Here is a 26,394-nt window from a genome sequence, read left to right as displayed (position 1 = left end):
ATCTTATCATAGAACAACACTTATGAAAACTGTGTGGGTCTTTTAAGGAAATTTGAGACAATTTGTGCATACAATTATTGGGGAAGGTTCAGTATGGCATGAAAACATGTTTTTGTGCTGTGATAACATAAAAAATGAAGAGTCATGGAAGGAGAGAAATGTAAAATGACTTAAATGCTATAGTGTGAAGTAAAAACAGAATCAAAACAAAAATGTCCACACTAAGAACAACTATGTAAAATTTTATGCAAACTGAGTGGGTCTTAAAATCGTCTAAGTCATTTGCCTTCCTTAATCTCTTAGTTAAAAAATAAATAGCCAATGGAGATTTGATGTCACAAGTTTTAGCAGAGTTTTGGCTGCCCTCTGGGAATTTCTTTCTGATCTTATATTGCTAATTGTGGCACCCGCTGAGGTGAAGTGATGTTTTATCTGAGTTCTTATTCCTGTTTTTTTTTTTAAAAAAATAGAAATTATGTCCCTTTAATCTTATTATCAACACAGTTGTTTTTTGAAAATTGAATTTCAGGGTCTACTTATGTCTCATATTTTAATCTCAACCTTAAGCCTGGGACTAGGCTCAGAATATGTGGAATCTTTGACAACAGTTATTTACAATGACCTTGTGACTAATTGTATTGTTGAAACTGGAATAGAAAAAGTAGAAAACCCCACATGATCCTGTCATTGTAGTGGTTTAACACACAGGAGCAGCAAAATCCTTATTTTCAGAGCAACCAGAATATGATGTCCTTTATATCCTAAATTGCTTGCCAGGCATGAAAACCTAGCTCTGTGCTGAATTCTTCTCAGTCTACTAAAAGTGATAAGATCGTTTTGTGAAAGCAGAGATGCCAAGCTTGAAGTGTCCATGGGTACCTGAGCAGTGGAGATGGGGAAGCTTTAACTTTCTCAGCAAAACAGTTCCCTTAAGTTTGCAATCTCTTCAGATGTGTTCCCTGAGCATTGAGAAAATTTCCCCTCTCAAGTCATAAATATCAGTAAAGTTAAGGCAGAGAGACCTCAGAGGAGTTTCCACTTTTCATGAAGTCGGTGGCAGTAAAGGGAAAAGAAAACAGAAGTCTTTCCCTCATTTCAGTCTGCTCTTTCATAAAGCAAAACTTTCCTCCAAACAAATCAACTCCCAGCAGCAACTCCAATGTCTGTCTTCCTCTGCTCAGCTGATATTTTTGAAGCGTCTCCTCTTTTTGCCTGGCCCATCTTCTTCATTTTGCTTCAAGATGCTCTGCTTCTCTTTTCATTGTTTTTTTGTCTGTCTCTGCTGCTGATTCCAGTCACTGACTGAAGTTTTTTCTTGTGTGTGTGTGTGTGTGTGTGTGTGTGTGTGTGTGTTTGTATGAAGTGATTCATCTGTATCTTAATGAGAAAGAAAAAAATCACATTTCTGTCAACTCTGCTTGCTACAAACGGACAATATTCAATTTTCCAATACTTATCAGAAAGTTCTGCCTATCAGAATCTCTCAGTTATCACTCTCAAATCCCCCACAATGGTCATATGTAAATGAGTGTCTAAGCCAAAATAAAACACTGGCCATCTTTGCCTTCAGTAAATTCCTTTTCCTCTCAGAGGCTGCTTTCCTTCAGGTCTTCTCAGAACTATGTTTCTTCTAATTCCTTTTTTCTGCCCGACAAACAAATCATCCATCTCAATGTTTCTCATAATAAATACCTTTACCCCTGTCTTCTCAAGAAAATAAAAAATTTCAAATAAGAAAATAATACCTCACCCGTCAATATTTTCTTTTCAGTAAATCCCTGCATGTGTAAACTCATTTCTAGGATTGATGGGTAGATATTACCTTATTTTGTTAACATTTTTGGTATAATTCTAAATTGTTTCCCAAAATGGTTGGAACAAAAGGCAATGTCACCAGCAATGTCTGTTTTCTTTCATCTTGACCAATATTTAATATTTACATGTTTTACTAAATTTAGGAGTGTGAAGTGGAAGCTTAAATTTACCTTTCCCATATTAGTACTAATTTTGGTCACTTTCTTAAAAGTTAACATTTATTTTAAAACAGTTGATACTTGCATGAATGGAAGTAATAGGACATGGCTGTATGAGTGGTAAGAAATGGGAGGATGTAAGAGATTTTGTGGAGGTAAAATCAATAAGACTTGGCAACTGATTGGATGTAAGGAATAAGGAAGAGGAAGGAATGACTAAAGATGGATGAAAAAGTTTAAAAGTGAAAATAATTTTTGAGAAGTATTGATTCTACTTATTTTATAATATTCTCTTTGTCAAGGCTTATCATGACCCATGCCCAGGTGTTGATTATTACATACTTCCATTCTCTTCTAACTTTTCAATAATGGACGATCATATTCAGCTAATTTATCCATGCAGAATTTATTGGGAGTGATACATACATACATACATGTTTTATGTATATATATGTATGTATATATATTTACATACAGTGTGTTTATATATGTGTATATTTTATATACAAATATATGTATTTATGTATGTGTGTCTATTACAGAGCACTACAGATAGAGCACAACAGATAGAGCACTGGACTTGGAGTCAGGAAGACTCATCTTCCTGAGTTCAAATCTGGCTTCAGACACCTGGACAAACCACTTAACCTTGTTTGCATCAATTTTCCCATCTCTAACGTGAGGTGAAGAAGGACATGGCAAACCACTTTCTTTACCAAGAAAACCCCAAATGGGGTCACAAATAGTAGGACACAATTGAAATGACTGAACAACAACAACACAACAACAATATATATTATACATGTGTGTATGTATGTGAGTGTGTGTATTGTAAAGGAATGGTCTGAGCTTACTTTTCACCAATGTACTTTCCAGTTATTCTAACATTCTTGTGGAAAAAGAACACTTTGTGTTCTTGAGTTTCTTTGAATTTGAGTTCGGAATGCGGCACTTTTTCCCCCCAAATTTTCCTTACATAATCTAACAGTTATCTGGTTTGCTATTTTTAAAAATTCAGTACTAGATAGTTTTGAGAATTAATGTTTATGATCTAATATCAGATCCTGAAATTCCCTGATTTCATCATTCCCACTTTTTAAATTTTGTCCCTTGATTTCCTATTATTTACCATATATAATATTCCTATTATTTCCTTTGATATTCTTGACATCTGTTCAACATGACAAACATGTTAATTTGCATTCAGTCTTTATTTTTAGGAAGTATTTCCTTGGTAATTTGATTTATATAGCACTATGTCTATAGAGAAATTTAAAGAGTATTATCATTTCCCCCATAATTTTATGGCCAAACCATGGACATTGAATATATTTTCATCTATTTAGATTTTTCTTTGTTTCTGTGAGATCGATTTACTTTATGTAAATCTTTGTATGTGTCCTCTAGGCAAATTGTCAGATATTTAATTCCACTATATATAACAAGAATACTGTGGCTACTTTAAAGTGAATATTACTTTTTGGATTAAATGGAATTCCTTTTTCAGCTGGGTATTATTATTAATAGAAAAACACTGATGATTTTTCTGGATTTAATTTTGCCCCCTGTATTGTTTTCTATGTGATCTCATTTTTTCCTCTTGATTCTCTAGATTTTATAAAGCAAGCAGTCATATTATTGACAAATATAGATAAATTTTACCCTTTCTTTGCTTATGCTTTTAATTTCTTTTTTCTTATTGAAACAGCTAATAATCCTATCACCATGTTAAATAATAATAAGGAATGTGATTATCCTTGATTCATCCTGATCTTAATGAGAATATTTCATTGTATTCAATTTTTTAAAAAAAATGTTGTTGGAACTTCAGGGAGATATGACCAACATGATACAGAACTAGACATTTTCTCTGATCCTCATGACTTCTCAAACATCTCTAAATAGACATTATGTGCCAAAAGATAAAGTGACTTTAGATGTCTTTATGGTCTAGATAGACATCAGGAAATTAGTCAGTCTGTCTGAGCATTCAGTTCCTAGTATGTGCCAGGCACTGTGCTAAATCCTGAGAATATAAAAAGAAACAAAGAACTACGTCTTCCCTCAAGGAGTTCACAATCTAATGAGGGAGATGACAAGAAAACATATATGTACAAATTAAGTATAACAAGAAAACAGGAAATCATTAAATAATGAAGGGCAGTAGAATCAAGAGAGGATAGAGAAAGGCTTTCTTTTAAGAATGGAATTTTAACTGGGACTTGAAGGAAACCAAGCAAGCAAGTAGGCAAGGATGACGAGGCAGAGCATAGAAGATGTTTGGTGCTAAGTGATGGAGTGTCTTCTTCATGGAACAGAGAGTAGGCCAGTGTCAGTGAACTAAAGAAGATATGGCAGGCAACAAGATGTAAGAAGATGGAAAAAGTAAGAGGAAACTAGATTATGAAGGGCTTTGAATATCAAACATGATTTCATATTTTATCTTGTGCCAAGCCTAGAGGCCTGTATTGGGCTACCCGAGTCTTTCTTACCTGTCCAGGTCTTCGGCTGGCCACGCCGGATGCACGTATGAGAGAAAGGACGTTCCAGAGTCAAACAGGGGTTGAGCTTTATTACAGGGTTTCGGTTACAAGTGCAGGGGGTCTTCTTTCTTAGGACGAAGAGGGGGAGATTTCCTAAGAAGGCTAAGCTTAAGGGATTGGAAGTAGAAGTACAAGCGGGGAGAGAGGGGGAGGGGAGAGAGGAAAGAAAAGAAGCGGAGCCCTACTTTTCTCTTTGGCTCCACACGTGCTAAGAGAGCTTTTAGGCTTCCTCAATCCTACTTAATCTTCAGCCACACAGTTTGCATCTCAATACCGTGCTGTTAGGTAACTAGGTGTGCTCCAATCCGGGATGACCTCGAGGGCAGGGAGACTCCACCCATCAGGTATCTCCGGGGGAGAGGCGGAAATACCCGAGCTAGCCGAGCTAGCTCGGTCTGACCTTCTCGAACCCCCGCTGTTCATGGAGGGCCTCGTAAGACTCTAAGATTTAGAAGTCCCACTTTTACCTGCCTGAGACTGTCCACACGGAATTGAGCTTCCAGTCCCAACAATCTTGGATAATGGTACAGAAAGAAGGTAATGGAACTTATTAAGTTGAATAGATGGGGTGGGATAAGACAAGGAATGCAAAAAAGAGTCAAAAATAACTTCATGAACTACTGTACAACTAAATCTTACTCAGTTTTCCTTTCCTCACTAGCTCCCATGCTAGCAGTTCAAAGATTGTGCTAGCTGAACTGACCCTTTTGCTTGCAAGAAGATACAACTCCACACTCCAGTCTCCCCCAACTCCAGCCCCTGCACAGTTCCATGGATATTCAAATTTTAAACTGCAGAAATTTTCTGAGGTTTCAATAGTCAGAATTGTGGCAACATTCTCTGCTGTAAAAGATCTCTTTGGGAGAGCGAAAGAACATAGAGAAAGGTGTATGATTAGTGTTAGGGCTTGAAGTAGAATTCATTCCAATACACCAAACTTTCTTCCCTCTGTGCAGAGCCTTGGTAGCTTGGTGGCAACAGAAATTACCTCAGATTTTAACAGTACTAATGTGACAAAATTTTGTGCTGCCTGGCCACAGAACTGAGGCAGCTTTAGGGGTGGGGCATGGGGAATAGGACTATGTGGCATTCCACTAGGTCTGAACCTACCATATAGCTGGGAACAGTTCTGTTCCCCCCAAAGTCAATAGGAGCAGACAACTTTCTTTTTGCTGAACTCTGATTTACCTAGTTCGGACTGAGATGTTTTGAGATCCAGCTCCCAGGGAAGCTATCACCAGAAAGGAGTCAGAAAGTAAGAGGGGAAAATAAGGGGAAAAAAGATTGAAAGTACCAAATCTCAAGAGGAAGATAACTCCAAGACCTTGAACATAAGCAAATAAAGTGATAGGGAAAAATCATTAACAGCTGGAGGAAATACACCTTCTCCCTCCATCTAGTAAACAAACAATACAAATAAATACCACAAAATAAAGGAAAATGAATGAACCCAATGAGGCAGAGGACCCTGTGAATTTGAGAACCTAGTACCACAACGTGCTAATCCTGAGTGATTTTAAAGAGAATTGTGAATTATGAGAGCAGAATTTATGGTCTGCAAAGCAGAAATAATTAGCAAAATAGAGAAATGGGAATCTGTTATGTTAAGTCTCACCAAAGAAATAATCAGGACAATTTATTGGAAATGCAAATACACCAATGTGAAGGACAATCTGAGAGGAGAGAAGTAAAAAGCAAGAACACTAAAAGAAAACATATTTTCTATTCATGCAAAACATATTGATCCCAAATATTGTGCAAAGACAACCTAAGAATTGTGGGTTACAGAGCATATCAGAAGTAAAAAAAAAACAAAAAAACAAAACCAAAATCTGAACAGAACAATGCAACAAATATAAGAAAACAGCTCATATTTCTGAACATAAGCAAAATGCCAATTAAAAGAAACAATAGATTGTTTCCAGAAAAAACTCATGACTGAAAACTCCACGATACATAGTGTTTAAATTTAATAATTCCAGAGAAGTAACAAATATTGCAAGTGAGAGGGTCACAAACCTGTAACAAAAGGAAAGAAAGTCTGATACAAGACTATTCTGCACCCACCAAAAAATACTAGCAAAGATCAAATAATGTGTTGTGAATATCAGTCAAGTTCAAGATGCAGCCCAATGTGACCTACCATGCAAATCAGAGCTGAAGGATAAATGAAATAGATGGAAGTTCAATAGTAAAGAGATGTTCAAAAAATGCTTTAAAAAAATTTGCTTTTTGAGAATAGGACTAAGGGGAGGCTATATGTCAGTGGTAGGTAACACAAAAAGGGACATCATGGGGAAATCCTGCAAAGGTATAGTGTCTCGTCTGTAGTCTGAAGGGACTGACATTTTTCTAAGAGTGAGGCACAATGGAAATGGTGTAAGGAATAAGGAGAGGGGCAAACTTTACAAGACAATGGCAAAAACTGCTTAAAGGGGAGAATCTGTGAGTCTCAAAGTTTTGATTCTATGAGGAAAGCAGAATATAGGGACTAGATGAACATAGGAATAACAAACTACAATAAGGATCTAGACTAGACACAAATGGAGGATGAATAGTGAAGGAAGAATGATCTTTGGAAGGGGTTGCAAAAAATCAAATTTTAAAAATGAGCAGAATTAGTTGAAGAGGAGGAGGTAATAATTTCAAAGTGTTTGGGAAATAGTAGGCATTATATAAACACTTAATTCTCTTTCTCAACTCGCCTTTCTTCACGTGATATATAGCATCTACCTAAATTTAAGAGCTAGTATTATTGATAATTGAGATAAACTGCAGGCTTTTTCAATGAGATCAAATTAAAGGAGTCTACTATCACCATTACTATTCAGTGCAGTGCTAGAAATGTTAGCAATTTAAACCAAAAGAAACAAAAATTGAAAGAATAAGGCAAAGGGGAAAAATCATCACATATTGCAGATTATATGATAGTTTACATAGACAGTGTGGGGGTCAGCTGAAATACTTATTAAAATGGCTTCTGCAAGCTTGCAGGATAAACTCAGAAATCATCCGCATTTCTCTATATTACTAAGCAAATTTAGCCAGAAGGAAGAGAAATAACATTTGAAATGACTACAGAAGTTATAAAATAATTGGAATTCTACCTGTCAAGACTGGAAGTATATGAACACAATTAGAAAGCACTGTTAATACAAATAAAGACACATTTAAATAACTGGTAGGCATTACCAAGGCAATAATGTAAAAATGACAGTAGTACCTAAATTAATTTTCTTGTTCAGCTCTACATGAATTAAATTACCAAAGTGTTACAGAGCTAGAAAAAGAATAACAAAATTTGGAGGAAGAAAAAGGTCAAGAATCAGAAGAGATATGAAAAGTGGGAAGGAAGGAGACCTATAAGTACCAGATCTTAAGTTATACTACAGAGCTGTAACTAAAATAATTTGCTATTGAATAAGAAATAGAGAGATTGAACAGTTGAAAATATTAGGTACACAACATGCAAAAGTAAATGAGTAAAATGACCCGATGTTTGATAAACCCAAAGGTCCGAGCTTTCAGTACAAGAACTCACTATTTGACAAAAAGTTATTGAAAATGTTGGAATCCATTGTGGCACAAGGTAATCATAGACCAACATTTCATTTTGTACATGAATCATGAGGACAAAATGGGTCCATGATTTAGACAGAAAGGATGATATTTAAGCAAATTAGTGGATCGAGATAGAAATTACCTTCTCAGATCTATGAATATGCAAAGATTTCATGACCAAACAAGAAACAGAGAGATTCAGAGAAGGTACAACAATTAAATTTTATACCTTTAATTTTTTGCCAAATAAAACTAATGCAATTAACAGAGAATGAAGTAAATGAAAAACAATATTTTCAGACAGTTTCTCTGATGAGTTGAATTTCTAAGGTGCATGGGGAACTGATTAAAATTGATGAGAATAAATAGACAATTTTCAGGGAAAGAAATTCAAGCCGTCAATAAACATATGGAAAAAATGTTCTATATCACTAATAAGAAAAACACAAAATAAAACTGTGAAATTGCACCTCATAGCCATGAGATGGGCAAAGTTGGCAAAAAAGAAAATTGGATCTGTGTGAAAACAAGCAGATTATTTTACTGTTGGTAGAGGTATAAACCTGTCCAGGTATACTGAAATGCAATTTGAAACGATATTCAAAAGGCTATTAAACTTTGACCTAGAAATATTGGGTTAAAGAAAGATGAAAAGGATGCATGTACAGAGAAATATTTGGAGCAACAATTTTATGGTGGCAGTGAATTGGAAGTAGAGAACATTCCCATCTTTTGGAAACTAGGTAAATAAGTTATGGAATATGAAGGTGATTGAATGTTCTTTTGCTGCAAGAAATGTTGAAGGTGATAGTTTCAGAAACCTGGAAGGACTTACATGAACATTTAAAGTGAGGTGGGTAGAAACAGAAGAACTAGTTGTATAATATCAACAACATTGTAAAGACTGACAACTTTGAAAAACAAGAATTCTGTTCACTACATTGGCCAACCATGACTCTTAAGGACTTATGATGAAAAGGGCTAGACAGCTCCTGATAGAGATGTAGTAGACTGAGAATGTAGATTGAGACTGTTTTTGAACATGGCGCATGGTCAAAAGCTTATTGCTTTACTTATATGTTTGTAATAGGAGTTTTGTTTTTCTTTTCTCAATGGGGGAGTGAGAGGTGGGAGGGAGAGAAGGTGGATCTTTTGTATAAAAAAAATCAGTTTAAAAATATGTTAAAATAGCACAACTACAGAAAATAGTTACCTACCAAGACACATGCAAGAATTTATAAAGGCAATTAAAAATCACTGTTTATACTTACATGAACCTAAATAACTGGAAGAATATAATTGCTCATGAAGAGAAGGAATGAATATAAAAATTTACTACCTAAATTAATTTACTTGCTACACCAAACTGTCAAAGTAGAAGAATATAATTCATATTTCTTGTGATTTTTTCTATTCCTTATTTGGTCATGAACTTTTATGCTATCCATAAATTTGAGAGATAACTTTTCCTATATATAAAGGATGTGATGTGTGTTAGGATGTATTGCCTATATAGATAATGTGTCTCTATATGGATCTATCTAGATGAGGCTCAAAGTTATAACAACTCATTATTTGATAAAAACTTCTGGAAACTTTGCAAGGCTGTATGGAAGAAACTAAATTTAGATCTACAACCTCACCCTTATACTAAGATAAATTCAAAATGAATCCATGACCTAGATATAATAGTTCAAATTTCCTAAACAAATGACAGAAATATGTGTAACCCAAGCCCCCAGGGCCATTTAGATGGGACTCCCCTCACTGAGAGAAACTGATAATAGGCATACCTCATTTCATTGTGCTTTCATTTATTGTGCTTCACAGACATTGCATTTTCTTTTAAATTGAAGGTTTGTGTTAACTATGTATTGAGCAAATCTATTGGCACCATTTTTCAGCAGCTGGAGTTCACATCATGTCTCTGTAACATTTTCATATTTCTCTTAATATTTAAAATTTATTATTATTATTATTATCATAGTATCTGTTATAGTGATCAATGATCTTTGATGTTACTATTGAAGTTGTTTTGGTCCATTGCACCCATACAAGATGACGAACTTAATTGATAAATGTGAGTGTTCTCGTTACTCCTCTGGCTAACTGTTCTATACCTTTCTTTCTCTCCTTGGGCCTCTTTATTCCCTGAGGCACAACAATATTGAAAGTAGGCCAATTGATAACCACACAATAGCTCTAATGTTCAAGTGAAGGGAAGAGTCAGTCAATGTGGCAAGCTTCACTGTTGTATTACTTTAAGAAATTGTCACAGCCACCCCAACCTTCAGCTTACCAGCACCCTGATCAGTCAGCAGCCATCAACATCGAGGCAAGAACCTCCACTAGCAAAAAGATTAGAAGTTGCTGAAGGTTCAGATGATGTTTAGCATTTCACAGAAATAAAATATTTTTTGTCTAAGGTATGTACTTTCTTTTAGACAGAATACTATTACACACCTAATGTACTACAGTATAGTGTAAACAGAACTTTTATATTCACTGGGAAACCAAAAACTTTTTGTATCTCACTTTATTGTGATATTTGCTTATTGTGATGGTCTGGAACTGAACCTGCAATATCTCCGAAGGATGACTGACTTACAGTTCCTGTGTCTATTTTATAAGAGGACTGTTGGTGAGTACTAGAGAGAAGTAAGCTTTTGGTTTTCTGGCTTCCAAGTTTATGAGAGAAGTCATGCCATTCAAAATTCTTTTCAAGTACCTGAAGGGAGAGAAAAACTCAGAGAAGTTGACATGTGAAGGATTTAGTACCTTTCTCCAACTTACTGCATGAGAGATCTCAGGGAATTTTCCCTGGGGTGACAACTGAGATCCTATCTCTTGGTTGAACTGAGTTATCTCACTCATATGGAAGAATTCATTCTCTTTCATGTCTTGGCTGCTATATATTCTCATATGTACACTTCCTTTGAGTTCTGTTTGCTGTTTGGATAAATGGGTTTATTTGCTATTTGTGTTGACGACTAAGCAATGGATAATCCTGCTGTACTCTACTGTGGTCAGACTACAGATAGTGTTATGTTCAATTCTGGGTGCTGCATTTCAGGAAGAATATGCTAAGTTGGTTAGCTTAAGTTGATTGGAAGGTAACCAAGAGGTGGAAATGGCTTGAATTCATTTGTTATTGTGAATTCATAACATATGACAATGCTTTGAAGGCACAGAATGATGTTTTGCCTGGGGAAGAGGATTTAGGAGTCACATGAAAGAGTCCTCAATTTTATGTTGTATCTTTTCATTTGTCTTGCACCTTTCCTCCAAGAAGAATACAAACTCTTGAAAGGCAGGGGCTATTTTTTGTAAGTTTGTTTTGTTTTTGTGGCCTTAGAACCTATCACACAGCAGGAGACGCAGGTAGGTGATGCAGTGGGTAGAGGGTCGGGCCTGGAGTCAGGAAGACCCACTTTCCTGAGTTCAAATGTGGCCTCAGACCCTTACTTGCTGCGTGACTTTGAAGAAGTTACTGTTTGCATCTGTTTCTTTATCTGATCTGGAAAAAAAAATGGCAAATCATTCCAGGATCTTTGCCGAGAAAACTCCAAATGGGGTCATGAAGTGTTGGACACAACCGAAACGACTGAACAACAATTGAATTGGGCTGTCACATGAACAATCATACGATTATAGTTTTAGAAGTAGAATAAATCATGGACATCATTAAGAATGAGCCCTTAATTTTACATATGAGGAAACTGAGGCACAGAATTTTCAGAACCTAGTCTTTCATTGAGTTTTTTTTATTTAACTTTTAACATTAATTTTCACAAAATTTTGGGTTCCAAATTTTCTCCCCTTTTGTCCCCTCCCCCACCCCAAAACTCCGAGCATTCTAATTGCCCCTTTCTGCCAATCTGCCCTCTCTTCTATCATCCCTCTCTGCCCTTGTCTCCATCCTATACCCCTTTACCTTTATTTCTTATTTCCTAGTGGCAAGAACAGTACTCCACAGTTGCTCCTAAAACTTTGAGTTCCAACTTCTCTTCCTCCCTCCCTCCCCACCCCTTCCCTTTGGAGGGCAAGCAATTCAATATAGGCCAAATCTGTGTAGTTTTGCAAATGACTTCCATAATAGTCGTGTTGTGTAAGAACTAATTTTATTTCCCTCCATCCTATCCTGTCCCCCATTACTTCTGTTCTCTTTTTTGATCCTGTCCCTCCCCATGAGTGTTGACCTCAAATTGCTCCCTCCTCCCCGTGCCCTCCCTTCCATCATCCCCCCCACCCTACTTATCCCCTTATCCCCCACTTTCCTGTATTGTAAGATAGGTTTTCATACCAAAATGAGTGTGCATTTTATTCCTTCCTTTAGTGGAATGTGATGAGAGTAAACTTCATGTTTTTCTCTCACCTCCCCTCTTTATCCCTCCACTAATAAGTCTTTTGCTTGCCTCTTTTATGAGAGATAATTTGCCCCCTTCCATTTCTCCCTTTTTCCTCCCATATGTTTCTCTCTCACTGCTTGATTTCATTTTTTTAAGATATGATCTCATCCTCTTCAATTCACTCTGTGCACTTTGTCTCTGTGTGTGTGTGTGTGTGTGTGTGTGTGTGTGTGTGTGGATGTGTGTGTGTGTAATCCCACCCAGTACCCAGATTCTGAATAGTTTCAAGAGTTACAAATATTGTCTTTCCATGTAGGAATGTAAACAGTTCCACTTTAGTAAAGTCCCTTATGACTTCTCTTTGCTGTTTACCTTTTCATGCTTCTCTTCATTCTTGTGTTTGAAAGTCAAATTTTCTTTTCAGCTCTGCTCTTTTCATCAAGAATGCTTGAAAGTCCTCTATTTCATTGAAAGACTAATTTTTCCCCTGAAGTATTATACTCAGTTTTGCTGGGTAGGTGATTCTTGGTTTTAGTCCTAGTTCCTTTGACTTCTGGAATATCTTATTCCACGCCCTTTGATCCCTTAATGTAGAAGCTGCTAGATCTTGTGTTATCCTGATTGTATTTCCACAATACTTGAATTGTTTCTTTCTAGCTGCTGGCAATATTTTCTCCTTGACCAGGGAACTCTGGAATTTGGCCACAATGTTCCTAGGAGTTTCTCTTTTTGGATCTCTTTCAGGTGGTGTTCTGTGGATTCCTTGAATATTTATTTTGCCCTCTTGTTCTAGAATCTCAGGGCAGTTTTCCTTGATAATTTCATGAAAGATGATGTCTAGGCTCTTTTTTTGATCATGTCTTTCAGGTAGTCCCATAATTTTTAAATTATCTCTCCTGGATGTATTTTCCAGGTCAGTTGTTTTTCCAATGAGTTATTTCACATTATCTTCCATTTTTTCATTCTTTTGGTTTTGTTTTGTGATTTCTTGGTTTCTCATAAAGTCATTAGCCTCCATCTCTTCCATTCTAATTTTGAAAGAACTATTTTCTTCAGTAAGCTTTTGAATCTCCTTTTTGATTTGGCTAATTCTCCTTTTGAAAGCATTCTTCTCCTCATTGGCTTTTTGAACCTCTTTTGCCAATTGAGTTAGCCTATTTTTCTAGGTGTTATTTTCTTCAGCATTTTTTTGGGTCTCCTTTAGCAGGGTGTTTACTTGTTTTTCATGCTTTGCTTGCATGTCACTCAATTTTCTTCCCAATTTTTCCTTCACCTCTCTAACTTGATTTTCAAAATCCTTTTTGAGCTCTTCCATGGCCTGAGCCCATTGAGTGGGCTGGAATACAGAAGCCTTGACTTCTCTGTTTTTCCCTGATGGAAGCATTGTTCTTCCTCATCAGAAAGGAAGGGAGGAAATACCTGTTCACCAAGAAAGTAACCTTCAATAGTCTTATTTTTTTTCCCTTTTCTGGGCATTTTCCCAGCCAGAGACTGGACTTCTGAATGTCCTCTGCACCCCCACCTCACCTCCAGATCTGCCCAACCAGCACTTGTTGTCTGAGACTGAAATGCTGCTCCCCAGCCTCAGGGCTTTGGCCGGGGGCAGGGCTGCTGTTCATTGTGAGATTAAGGTCAGGTGCTCAAGTCAGGGCAGTGCCCCCTCATGGGCCCGTTCCCTCAGGGAGTTTATGCAGAGACCTTCAACAATGTATCCAGGCTCCTGCCTGATTGCGGAACCCTGGTCTGCTCCCCCCTCCGCTGCTGCCTCCCAAGGGGGCCTGAGTTATGGGGGCACCCCACTCCCCTCTCGTCCCGCCAAAGAGACCCTCTTACTGACCCTTGTCACCTGTGGGTGGAGGGACCTGCGTGGCTGCTGGAGATTCCGTCCCTGAAGCCTGGTTGGATCTGCTCCTTTCAGCGCTGCGCTGCCAAGGCAGGGTTGGGCTCTGGTCCGGGTGGCGAGGGACCGTTTGCAAGAGGTTTTCAGGCTCTGTGAAGCAGAAATCTCGTCTGCTCTGTTCTGTGGCTTCTGTTGCTCCATAATTCACCCGTGATTCTTTTTTTACAGGTATTTTATGGGCAGTGGGTTCGGAGGTAGCGTATGTGCATCTTTCTACTCCGCCATCTTGGCTCTGCCCCCTCATTTAGTTTTTATGTCTTCTTTTCCATTTGACCAGTTCTACTTCTTTAAGGAGTCCTTTTCGTCAATGAATTTGTGTACCTGTTTTTTTTTTTTTTTGTCATTTTGTCAATTCTATTTTTAAGGAGTTATTTTATTGAGCCTCTTTTTATCAAGCTGTTAATTCTCTTTTATTATTGTCTTGCATCACTCTAACTTTCTCATCTTTTCTGTACCACTTTTACCTCTTTTTTAGCAATTTTTGATGAAGAATTTTTGAAATTTTGAAGAAGCAGAACTATTCTATCAATTCTAGGTGGATTTGGGTTCAGTTAGTATTTGTCTTTGAGATTTTATTAATGGTTGCTTTCTCTTTGCCGTTTTCTTCTGTTTATATCTTAGTCTTCCCTGACATCATAGTAGCTTTCTATGGTCACAGTTTTTTTCATGATTTACTCATTTTCCCAGTCAATTCCTTGAATGAACTTTATGTTAAATTTGGGCTCTGCTCACCTGAGAGTGAAGAAGCATGATTCTAAGTTTCAGGCACTTTTTGTGCTGCTGTTTTTGCAGCTGGTTTTAGGGGTCTGAAAGTTTTTCATGCTTCCAAGTTGGTGTGATCCTGGGAGAGGTGTGTTCTCTGCTTTCCTCTTCTATGTTCTGAACTTTACCCAGAAGCCTGCAGCCACATGTACTAGTGCTTTCTTTGCCTTTAAATAGTGACCAGGGCCCCTGCTTTCTTGTGACTGACCACCAGAACTCCTCTATGCGCAGGACCTATATGGGAATTAGGGTTTCCAATCAGTGACAATTGTATCCAGTGCCAGCAAAGGGTCCCCTATAATCTCTTTCTAACCAGTTATCATATCTCCTTAAATTCTCTGGATTAAGAGCTCCTGACACTGTTGTTTCCACCACAGTGTGTAGGTTCTATACGTACCACCTTGGTGTCACAAATTCTCTTGCTGACTTCCTATATTTTGATTGGTCAGAAAAATATCTCACCCTGATCTTTTGTTGGCTCTGGCACTCAAAAATTTAGGGCAACTTTGTTTGGAGGAGGAATATTGAGAGCGTTTAGCTGGTTTGCTTCAAACCCACCATCTTTGGCACCTGCCCCCTCTGTGTTTGAACCTTTTAGTGGTTTTGTGCATTGTCTTTTACTTCCCACATAGTTTTATAATGTTTCCTCATTTTGTAATTTAATTTTATTTGATTCTATAGTGGTCTGACAATAAGACAGACATAACCTCTATGTTTTTGAATCTTTGAAAAATTTCTCTGACTGAATGGTTAAAAAATTCTTATAACCATTAAGTGAACACTTGAAAAGAGTATATATCTCTTACGTGTCTCACATATTCCTGCTACACATATACTGATTCCAACTTCTAATGTAAGTATTTCAAATCTTTGGTTTATTTATTATTAATTTTCTTATTTGATTTATCATTGTTTGATAATGGAGTATCGAAGTGTCTTACTGTTATAATTATATCTCCTTTTCTTCTTATTTTTTTGGAGGGGGGAAGAAAGGGGTTGGATTTGTGGTTTCATGAAGTAGCAAGATCTTGGGAGGAAACCCTCTCTACCAACAGATCAGCAGATATCCGGCAGTTTATAATCTTGCTTTTGGTACTAAGAAGTGGATTTGCACAATCTGTATGTGTCATAGGAGAGTTTTAGACCCACGTTTTTCTGATTTTCTATTATTGTTAAACTACCTTTTATAAATTTCATGGTGGAACTTTTACATTATTACATATTTGCTATTCTTCTTGACTTTCACCAGTATGTAATGTCCTTCTCTCTCTTTCAGTGTTTTCTAGTCTGAATTACACTTAATAAGATAGTATTAATGCCACTCCTATTTTAAAAAATTGTATTTGCCCTTATGTATGTCTAACCTCTTAATATTAATCTAGATTTTTTTGTATTAAAATTGTTTATTGCAAATAGTAAGGATCATAGCATCATAGGATCATTGACATAGAACCAGAAAATACCTGAGAAACAATCTAGTTCAATAGATGAGTAAATGGAGGATCAAGAAAGTTAAGTAACTTAGCAAAGGCACAAGTGAGATTTGAATCTAAGTCTTATGGTGTTAATCCAGTGATCTTTCCACTGCACCATGATGAATTTTTTCCTTGAGCTATTCTACAGCTCTTTTTCTTTTAATAAGAAAATTCTGATATTGTTTATTATGAGCAAAATGTGGATTTGTTTTCTAATACTTTCTTTAATTATTCTCAGATTTCCGTAGGGTAAAGGCTATCTGTTTTAGAACAGGTGGGAATATGAAAGACCATTGAATCCAATTCCCCTATTTGAAATGTGAGGAAACTGAGATACAGACAGTTAAATGACTTACCTGGGAATACGCAAATGCAAGTGTGTGGTAGAATTTGAGGTCTGCCCTTCTTTACTCCAGTTCTAGTGCCTTTGTACCTCTCTATCTCAACTTTTGAACCTAGTTATTAAAGCAAGTTATATTTCTATTTTTACATCAGTAATCCTTAGGTATCTGTGGTTTAACCTTCCTTCAATTATAAATAAGAATTTTGTCTTTTGGTCGCCAGTTCTTGCCGTTTCTGGTTTTTTTTTTGGTTGTTAATTAGTTCTCATCTGAGTAAAATGTCCTTTTGTTGGTAAATAAAAATGTATTTGTGAGTTATCTTTTATATTAATTGTAGTACACATTTTAACCCAAATTCTAATATGGTAATCTGCTACATTTAGAAAAATGTTATAAACTTCATTCTTATATATGAGAGGTGGCATGGTGGAGTGGTTTGAGATCCAGCCTCAGAATCAGCATGATCTGGGTACTCTCACTTAAGCATATTAGCTATGTGACTTTGGGAAAATCTAATTTCTAGTTTGATTTCTACTTAATCTGATAAAATTAATGTCACTTGTAGCTTTTTAAACTTGCATTTGCTTTTATACATTTTAGTACAACATTATATTAGCTTACATGCCTCATATTAATCTATCTTTTTTTTTTTTGCCATTGTATGTGTTTATTGTAAACAGAAAGGATCATAGTATCATTGCATCATTGACATAGAACCAAAAGATATCTAAGGGCAATGTGGTACAATCCTCTTATTTTACAGATGAATTAAAAGATACATGTTCAACTCACCTCTTAATTACCTAAGGTAACTCTCTAGGACTACAAGCCATAGAAAAGGTGCTTATTTGAATTGGTAAACAGAGTTTCTTCATCTGGGAGTTCCTTATACCAATGAAGTTGTGATTCTATTCCCTAACTGTATTCCCATCCTTTCATTTATAAAATATATATTTATATGTGTACAAAATATTAATTATAATGACTAAGAAGTAAAATGTGTCACTACTTTTGATAAGAACTTATTCAGTTGGCTTGTAAAATTCTTCCTTTACTGCTGTAGTTCTCTCATTACTTGTATATATTTACTTATAAATTCTTTATAGTTCTTGTAGTATAGCCTTTTGTATTCAAACAATATGGGCATATCTGTATGGTCATGTCAGTCATTTGGGACCCATTCATTAAAAAAATACTATGGTATATTTTCGTTGTGCTTCAGTCATTTTCTTCTGTAATTCTGAGAATTAATATGTTACTTGAGTAATTAAAAAAGACATAATTTCCTTTATCTATATTGAATGTTGAAGAATTACTGTAAATTTATTTTTTAATTTTGTAGCTTTCCAATTATGTCTTCATTAATAGTAATTTGAATTTATATATACTAGATGTTATCTTTTCTAGTCAGTCAAGCTTTATTTTCAAATATGATCTATATCTTTCTTTCTTTTTCAGTGCCTGCTGAAATACCAGTTAAGTTGATACTTGTACTCCTCTCTTTGTTTTTCCAAGTTTGTTATATTATCCAGACCTCCCATTAGATTCTTCTTACCATTCTTTTACATCTGTCTTGGGCCCATTCTTCAATTTTATATTTGCGGTTCATTGATTTTTGTTTGAGTTTTAGTTTCTTAAATGTCACTTTGCAATTTCCATCATTACTCTTTTATTCACTGACAAGAACAAAACCTAAATGATTTTTGAAAAAAGTCTTTTAGTCTATTTATTGTCAACTTTAATTTTCACCTTTTATTTATTCATCCCATTAATTCTGTTTCAACTTTTATATTTGAATATATAATATTTGAATATATGCCTTGAATCCTTGTCAATTTTTTATTGTGCTATGTGGACATAAACGTAACATATAAAATGTACTTATATTTTTCTCCTATCTCTCAGGGAACACCCTTCTCCCACATGAAGCTCTTTAAGTGAACTCATGCAGACCAGTTTCAGTGCTTGAAGGAGCCTGACTCCAAAGAGAGGGAATTTCTCTTGATATTGTAAATCCAGTAAGGCTAAGTCCAGTGCTAAGCACTGGAGATGCAAATATAAAAAAGAAAGATAGTCTCTTCCCTCAAGAAACTCACAATCTAACGGAAAAGACAGTACCCAAAGGGAAACTGAAAATAGGAGCACGATGAAGTACTCAACTAGAGGACACAATGGAATTCAAAGGATTTCAGTTGGGTGGGAAATGAAGCAGTGGCTGGCCTGGACCTTTAAATTGAGGCTTTGGGAGTAGGTCTTTACCTTCCAAGGAGAAGAGAAGCTGGAAAGAGAGTATTAATGAGGCCTCTGTACAAAGGCTGATGTGATTTTGCAGGACTATGAGGTTCCCATTATTGAGGTTCCTGAGGGCATGATGGAGCAGTCCAAAGGAATTCAGCATAGTCATAAAAGAAGAGACTCATGGGCCTCCTGTTATTAATTCTTATTCACAACAGGAGCCCAGTTATTTATTTTTGGTATTTCCTCATTAAAAAAAAATCTCTTAAAACAGAAGTTAAGTAAGGCTCACATTTAGAGTTTCCCCCCAAAACATCAACTGGATCCATTTTAGAAATGTTACTCAATGCACAAAGTAGCATATATAAGGTATAGGATGGCTATTTCCTATACCAGAAAAGAAAAACCTAAAACATAAAATATTCATTAATCTGTACCAACACACACTTAGATCATCGAAGTAATCCATCACTCCAACTACTCCCAGAAGGCAGGAAAGACTCTGAGAGACTTGTGGGATGGTTGTAAAGTCACAAAGAACATTGTCCCAGTCACCCAGGCTCACAATCTCACATCCTTGACTTTTAACCCTCAATATCTGATGTAGTTACTATTTTACTTTACATTGACAATGTGTTGTCAATTTTGCTTTCATATTATCTCTGGCTTATACCTTCTTCTCTCTGACACTGTTACCCATGTCTGTCTGTCCTTTCCTTCCTTCCTTCCTTCTTTCCTTCCTTCCTTCCTTCCTTCCTTCCTTCCTTCCTTCCTTCCTTCCTTCCTTCCTTCCTTCCTTCCTTCCTTCCTTCCTTCCTTCCTTCCTTCTTTCCTTCCTTCCTTCCTTCCTTCCTTCCTTCCTTCCTTCCTTCCTTCCTTCCTTCCTTCCTTCCTTCCTTCCTTCCTTCCTTTCTTCCTTCCTTCCTTCCTTCCGACTCTGGATTGTTGTTGCTTTGCCATTCAACAACAATTTCTCGAGGGAAGAAATTGTTTACGAGGCAGGTAATGCTAACAGTATCTCCATGCTTCAACTAATCAGGATGTGGGGCAAAGACATATACCTCAGGCTTCTTTCTGTCACCTTCAGGAAGAGGAGAAAATGTGAGTATTGTCCTGGGGAGGTCAGGTCTCTCTGCTACAGTATTTTAGGTGAACAAACTCTGCAAGCTAAAGGAAGTAAAATGTCATCACATAACTCTTTTCTCCCTTCCCAAGTCACAAGTCTCTTTCTATTTTTGCAATTTATTGAGCTCCCTGCTGGTTATACCACGTTTTGCCTAGAGTCTTCCTCTAATTTCAGTTCCCTTTACTTTGGAATAATGAGTGTTGACTTTTCTTAATACTTTCTTAACCTCCTTACGCACTGAAGATACAATCTCCTCTCATCATACGGGCAAACTCTCCCACAAAGGAATCCTGATCTTACTGTGTCCTCATCAAGCATTATTCACCTCTGCGCCCCTCTCCTCAACTCTGTTCCTCTAAAGCTTGTCTTCTCAGACCTGTTCACCTACTACTATGCCATTCTGATCCTGTTAACTCCCTATCCTATGTTCTGAGTTCCAGGCTCCCACTTGTATGAACAGCACTGTTACTCCTTATGGCAGCTGCCTGCATGCCTGCTTAACTGCTTTGATTAAATCTGTACTTCCTTCCCCATCTTCCATTCCATGCTGGTGCTATCCTTAACGAGGTGTGGAACTTAAAGAATTTTGCCCCATAGTCTTTAAGCCCCATTTTTAAAGAGATGAACTCTTGATCAAAGGGACACAAAACTTGAAATCATAAAAATCAGTCAGGAGCCTGGATGTTTCAGGAAGGTGATATCATTAAACTAGATTAAGGAATCTGGGGGAGGGAGGCTATGTTTAGTACTCTGACAGGCATTGTATTTCACAGGCTGATATCACTGGTACTTTGGCACAATGAGCTCTGGCCTCCTCTTCTGAGAAGCTGGGAGCAATGGTAGTGGAGGGAAAGGAGAGATCTGATTTAAACCAATGGCCTTGTTGCTACGGTAGCTCCCATATGAGGCTTGCCCTGTCAGATCCTGTGTCTCTGATTAGTCCTATACTCCCTACTCCTCACAATCCTACCAGCCCAGGCCTTAAAGTCTGTCCTCTTTGAATCTTAGTTCTTTGGTCCTAGGTCCTTATGTCCTAGAGCAACCTAGTATGGGTACAGTGGCCAGAATTTTCCTGGATACATTTATCCTTACAAGTTCAGGTTGTTGCTCATTCTGGCTGCTTAGGCATTTCACCATATAACTTTTAGCTCCTTTGTCATAGCCATTCTTCTCAGGGCATCCCACCCCTTTTTAGAATCAATGTTTTTTCTCCCTCAGCTTTGGGTACACTCTCAACCTGAGGATCTACAGTTCCTCTTGTTAGCTGGAGGGTCAGTAGTTCAGAATTCTTCCCTGTCCTCTATATCTTCTTTGAGCTCTGTCCTAGGTCCCTTTTGGAGTTCACATTCCCTTCCTATAGCTTTTCTCATGTCTTTATACTGTGCCTCTTTATCTCCAGCTGTCCCCTCAAGCCTCTGTTTCCTAAATCCTGTGCTCCTTTTTAAATCAACTCTATCCCACCCAACTCTTAGATCTATCTAGCATGTGTTTTCTTTTTCTGATCACCTAAAGCAAAGCTTCCCTTTCCTAGCCTACTCTCTAAGTCTCCTTCTCCATCCACCTCTCCTTCACTCTGCTTTTGTTCTTCAGTACTTCCGTGATCTTCAGGTCTTGTTTCTGAATACTGACTCATCAGTTTTCCACAGCATCTAGTCTCTTTCCTATTCCTTGTTCAGTTTTATACTACCAAACTCCCATATTTTAGTTTCTTTTCTCCATGACTCCTCAGCTGCCCCCTCACTTCCTGGTAGTCAGGTGTCCTCAGTTTCTGTGCCTATGGCTAGCTGACTCCTGTATTCCTGTCTTCCTTGATTCTTGTACTTGTGACTACCCATTTTCTTTTCTCTTGTTTTCGCAGTACCTTTTATTTTTCCCCTTCCCTCTCCTTCATCCTCACCTCCTCTGCCCATAACCCTCTCTTGGCCTCTGTAGTTTCTACCAATTGTTTCCTTTGGGTCAGCTCCTCTCATCTCTTCACTTACCCTTTATTCCCTCTGACAGTTCTTACTCCTTTCAGACCAGACCCTTAACTCTGCCACTGTCAGACTCTGAATCACCTAGGATTCAGTTCCTGGGCCTTCTGGAAGCTCGTATTTTATTTCTCTCATCATCTCTCCCTTTGTTTGTTCACCTTTTAAACTCTATCATCCATGCCTTGCACTTCTTCCTAGTTTAACCCCTAAATACTCTTACAGATATGTGCCCCAGTGCTCTGTTGTTCCAGACCCCGTACCTCTTGCTACTTTAAGTCTTGTTTTTGCAGCACTGATTGTACAAGCCAGCTCTACTCCTATGGCTTCTTATAGGTCACTTCTTGTTCTTGATGTTTGCTTCCTCCTGTTGTCTTTCTTCTACCCTCTCCCTGATACTTCTTTTGGGTCCATATATTTTTTCCTATAGCTTTCTTAGCACTGCCTTGCTCTGTCTTCTACTTCCAGGTTCAATGATCCATCAGACCTGCCTGCTAGACCTTATGACTTCTTCCCATTCATGGCTAACCTTAGAGCTCACTTCATCTCTTAAACTTTGCCCTGTTAAAATTTGTGTCCCCTGGGCTCATCCTGGCCAAGGAAGCCTCTACCAGGTCATTCAAACCTGGTCCTTTAGTTCATATTCCATCTCCTTGACTTAGTACCACCATGTTTTTCAGGCTCAGTTCCTGAGGACCCTGTTTCCTAGACTCCTGTGGTACCTTGCAACACTTTGTGTGTCCTTTCCTTTTCCCTTATGCCACCTTTACACCTTAGCTGGTGGTAGCTGTGCTGAATTGAAGACCACTTTCTCCCTCTGCTCTAGGGTCCTTTCTAGATAAGACTTTGTACCTTCTGTCTCGCAATGACCTGTGCTCTGAGTTGCTGTGCCTTTGATAACCTCATGGTATGTTTCCATGCCCCCCCTCTGTTCCCATGCCCTGACTATCTTAGTTTTTCCATCCCTAGTTCCTTCAACTCATATGTCTCTATTCCTGTTAACACTTATGGCCACATCCTCCTCAGCAAGTGGGCCATGACCCTTTCAGTTTTTGTGTCTTGATAGTCCTCATCTTCCCAAACCCTGATTTCCTTGTTTCTTATGCCCTTGATTTCTGAATTTCTCTGTCCATGCTCCATTCTGATCAGTATTCCCAATCAGATCATATCTTGCCATTTCTCTCTATCCTTGTGTTTTTCCTGCCTAGTCCTTGTTCTCTTTTCCAATATTTCATCTTCTACCTCTCCCAGCCCAGCCTAGGGGTTCTGTCCTGTACAACTTCATTTCCCTTATATATGGCCCCTGGATCTTAGAGCAACCCAGTCTAGATGATCTCTATCAACTCAAATCATATCATTCCTTCTTTTAGACTCTCAATTTCAGGTCCCTTTTCCTTGTTCTGTGCTCTGTACTGGCTCAGCATCCCTGAACATCCTATAGACTTCATTTCTAGTTAAAACCTCTATACTTAACTCAAGCTTTGTAGCCAAACCTTCCCCACACTCTGTCCTTTCAATTCTCCCCAATCACTTGCCAAGACTTTCTAAACCTAGACTCTAATTTCTGGTCTAGGGACTGGTCTGGCTTCTGTATTTCTGTGTCCTCTGTCCTGCATCCACTATCACTGCTAGTTGTCCATTACTGTCCCCTGCTTTGTCTGAGTTTCCTTAGCCCCTTTGAGTTTATCACCTGTGTGATTTCAGTACACAACCTTTACTCTTCTTTGTGATCTTATCTTGTACCTCCTGACCCCTCAGAACTGGAATATGGTCTGTTTTGGACATGACAATACAAATTTTACCTCTAATCCTCCCACTTAAGTTCCATACCCCCTGCCCTCTGAACTTCACTCTCCCTCCCACACACCAGAATCCACCTGAATGTCCTTTCCATGAGCGAGGTCTGCTGTGACTGGCGACCACAGTCTCCTCCACCCTCTATAAAAATGTCCTTTTCTCTTGGCCCTCTAGAAGAGAAAAAGGGGCAAGTCTGCCCAAACCTACCTGATTGACTTACCCTGGAACTTTTCCAAATGGATGGGGTTTCACACAGGGCTGAGTTTAGGTCTAGGTGAAGAATGACATATCAGGCAGAGTCTCTGGCTGCTGTACTGAGTTTTCCCCACTCTTATGGACTTGCAGCACCACTGTATGCTGGGCCCTTCTGTCTTACTTAGTCATCAGTTTCTTCTTTCCAAGAGTTAGCAGGAGAGGTGTGAAAACATCTCGACATCATTGCCTCACAGTCTAAAAATGGGATTGAAACCCAGTGGGGCATTTGAGTCCTGGCAGTTTCCTTTTTCTTTGTCTCATGGGGTTTTCGTGAGAATGAGGTCACAGCGAGCTAGAGCTGGATGTTTCCACAAAGAAAATTGCTGTGGGTGTGAATATTGCTGTGTCTGAGAGATGGGAAGCCCCTGTGGCTACTGTTCTGGGTCCAGTGTCACAGAAACATGGAGAAAAAAGCTGAAGTTGCCCAGAGAAGCCATATGCAGGGTAGTCAGATGTCAGTGTGGGCACTGAGTCCAAATTGGGGGGACTCTCCTATGTTTGTCTCTTTAGTAATCCTATGGCCATAGCTCAGAACTTGGCTACTGGTTATCTTGATTCCTGACAACTGAAGCACTATGAAATGTTTAGGTCCTCCTGAGATATCTCTGCACTTAGCTGCCAACCATACATAGGATCTTGAGATCATAGATTTAGAGCTGAAAGGGACCTTAGAGTGTAACCCTCTCATTTTATAGATGAGGAAACTGAAGGAAATGTTTTCTCCTCTGAATATTACTGTGACAGCTTTTTCTCCACTCCTTACCTATTTTTTCAAAAAATTCATTTTGTTACATATTTCCCAATTACATAAAAATATTTTTTATTTAAAAATTATTTTTATTTAGTATTTAATTTTCCCCAAGTTACATGTGAAAACAATTTATAACATTTGTCTTTTAAAATTTTGAGTTCCAAATTCCCTCCCTTCTTCTCTTCCTACCTCACTCCTTGAGAAGGCAAGCAATTCCATATAGGTTATACATGTGTAGTCATGCAAAACATATCCTTAATGGTTGTGTTGTGAAAAAAAAAGGTAAAAAAAAAAACTCAAGAAAAGAAGTATGCTTCAATCTGTATTTAGACAACATCAGTTCTTTCTCTGGGGATGGAGCGCATTTTTCATCCTAAGTCCTTCAAAGTTGTCTTGGATAATTGTATTATGAAAATGGCTAAGTCATTCATAGCTGATCATCTTACAATATTACTGATACTTTGTGCTCAGTAAATCTTGCTGTGTATCAAACCACGCAAGACTTTCCAGGTTTCAACCACAGAATGGCTGAATCAGTTCACAACACTGTCAACACTGTACTAATGTCTCATTTCCCCTACATTCCCTTCAATATTTGTCATTTATCTTTTCTCTCCTATTAGTCAATCTAATAGGCACGAAGTAGTATCTCAGGATTGTTTTAATTCGCATTTCTCCAAGTGAGTTAGAATATATTTTTCTTATGGCTATAAATAGCTTTAATTACTTCATCTGAAAACTGATTATATCTTTTGATCATTTATCAAATGGGGAATGCCTCTTAATTTTTATAAATTTGACAGAGTTCTCTATATGTTAGAGAAACGAGGCCTTTAGAAGAGAAACTTATTTCAAAAGTTTTTGTTCACAGCTATTGCTAACTGTATTTCCATCCATCCTATTTCCCTATCCCCATTTATTCTATTTTCTCTCCTTTCACCCAGTCCTTCCTCTAAAGTGTTTTGCTTCTGACTACCGCTTCCCCCCATCTACCTTCCCTTTTATCACCTCCAGTCTCTCTTTTCTCCTTCCCCTTCTACTTTCCTGTAGGTTATATTAGATTTCTATACCCTGTTGCCTGTGTGTCCTGTTCCGTCTCTGAGCCAAATCTGATGAGAATAAAGTTTGTTTACTGCCCCTTATTTCCTCCTTCTTCCCTTCCATTGTAAAAGCTTTTTCTTGAATCTTTTATGTGAGATAATTTATCCCATTCTAGCTTTCCATTTTTCTTTCTCCCAGGACTTTCCTCTCTTACCCATTTTTTTTTTTTACTATTTTAACATTAACTAATATTAATTTCATATTAATTAGCATTAATTTAATATTAATTTTATTTTATTATTTTGTTTTATCATG

General features: G+C 37.6%; 1 protein-coding gene and 1 long non-coding RNA gene across 2 annotated transcripts in view; both read right to left on the bottom strand.

Moving 5' to 3' along the window:
* The window catches only part of LOC140517968 (immunoglobulin alpha-2 heavy chain-like), a gene marked incomplete at its 5' end in the record, with an annotated part of 937,512 nt that overhangs the window by 438,711 nt on the left and 472,407 nt on the right, over positions 1–26,394 (bottom strand). The gene's annotated exons all lie outside the window — the stretch shown is intronic.
* Positions 12,397–24,476, bottom strand: LOC140517962 (uncharacterized). Its single transcript, XR_011971797.1, has 3 exons — positions 24,253–24,476; positions 14,264–15,322; positions 12,397–13,845 (listed from the first exon to the last, which is right to left on the bottom strand). It is a non-coding gene; the product is annotated as an uncharacterized lncRNA (long non-coding RNA).

The sequence above is a fragment of the Notamacropus eugenii genome, chromosome 1 (assembly GCF_028372415.1).
Source record: "Notamacropus eugenii isolate mMacEug1 chromosome 1, mMacEug1.pri_v2, whole genome shotgun sequence".
Lineage (NCBI taxonomy): Eukaryota > Metazoa > Chordata > Mammalia > Diprotodontia > Macropodidae > Notamacropus > Notamacropus eugenii.
This window is presented reverse-complemented; position numbering and strand designations above follow the sequence as displayed.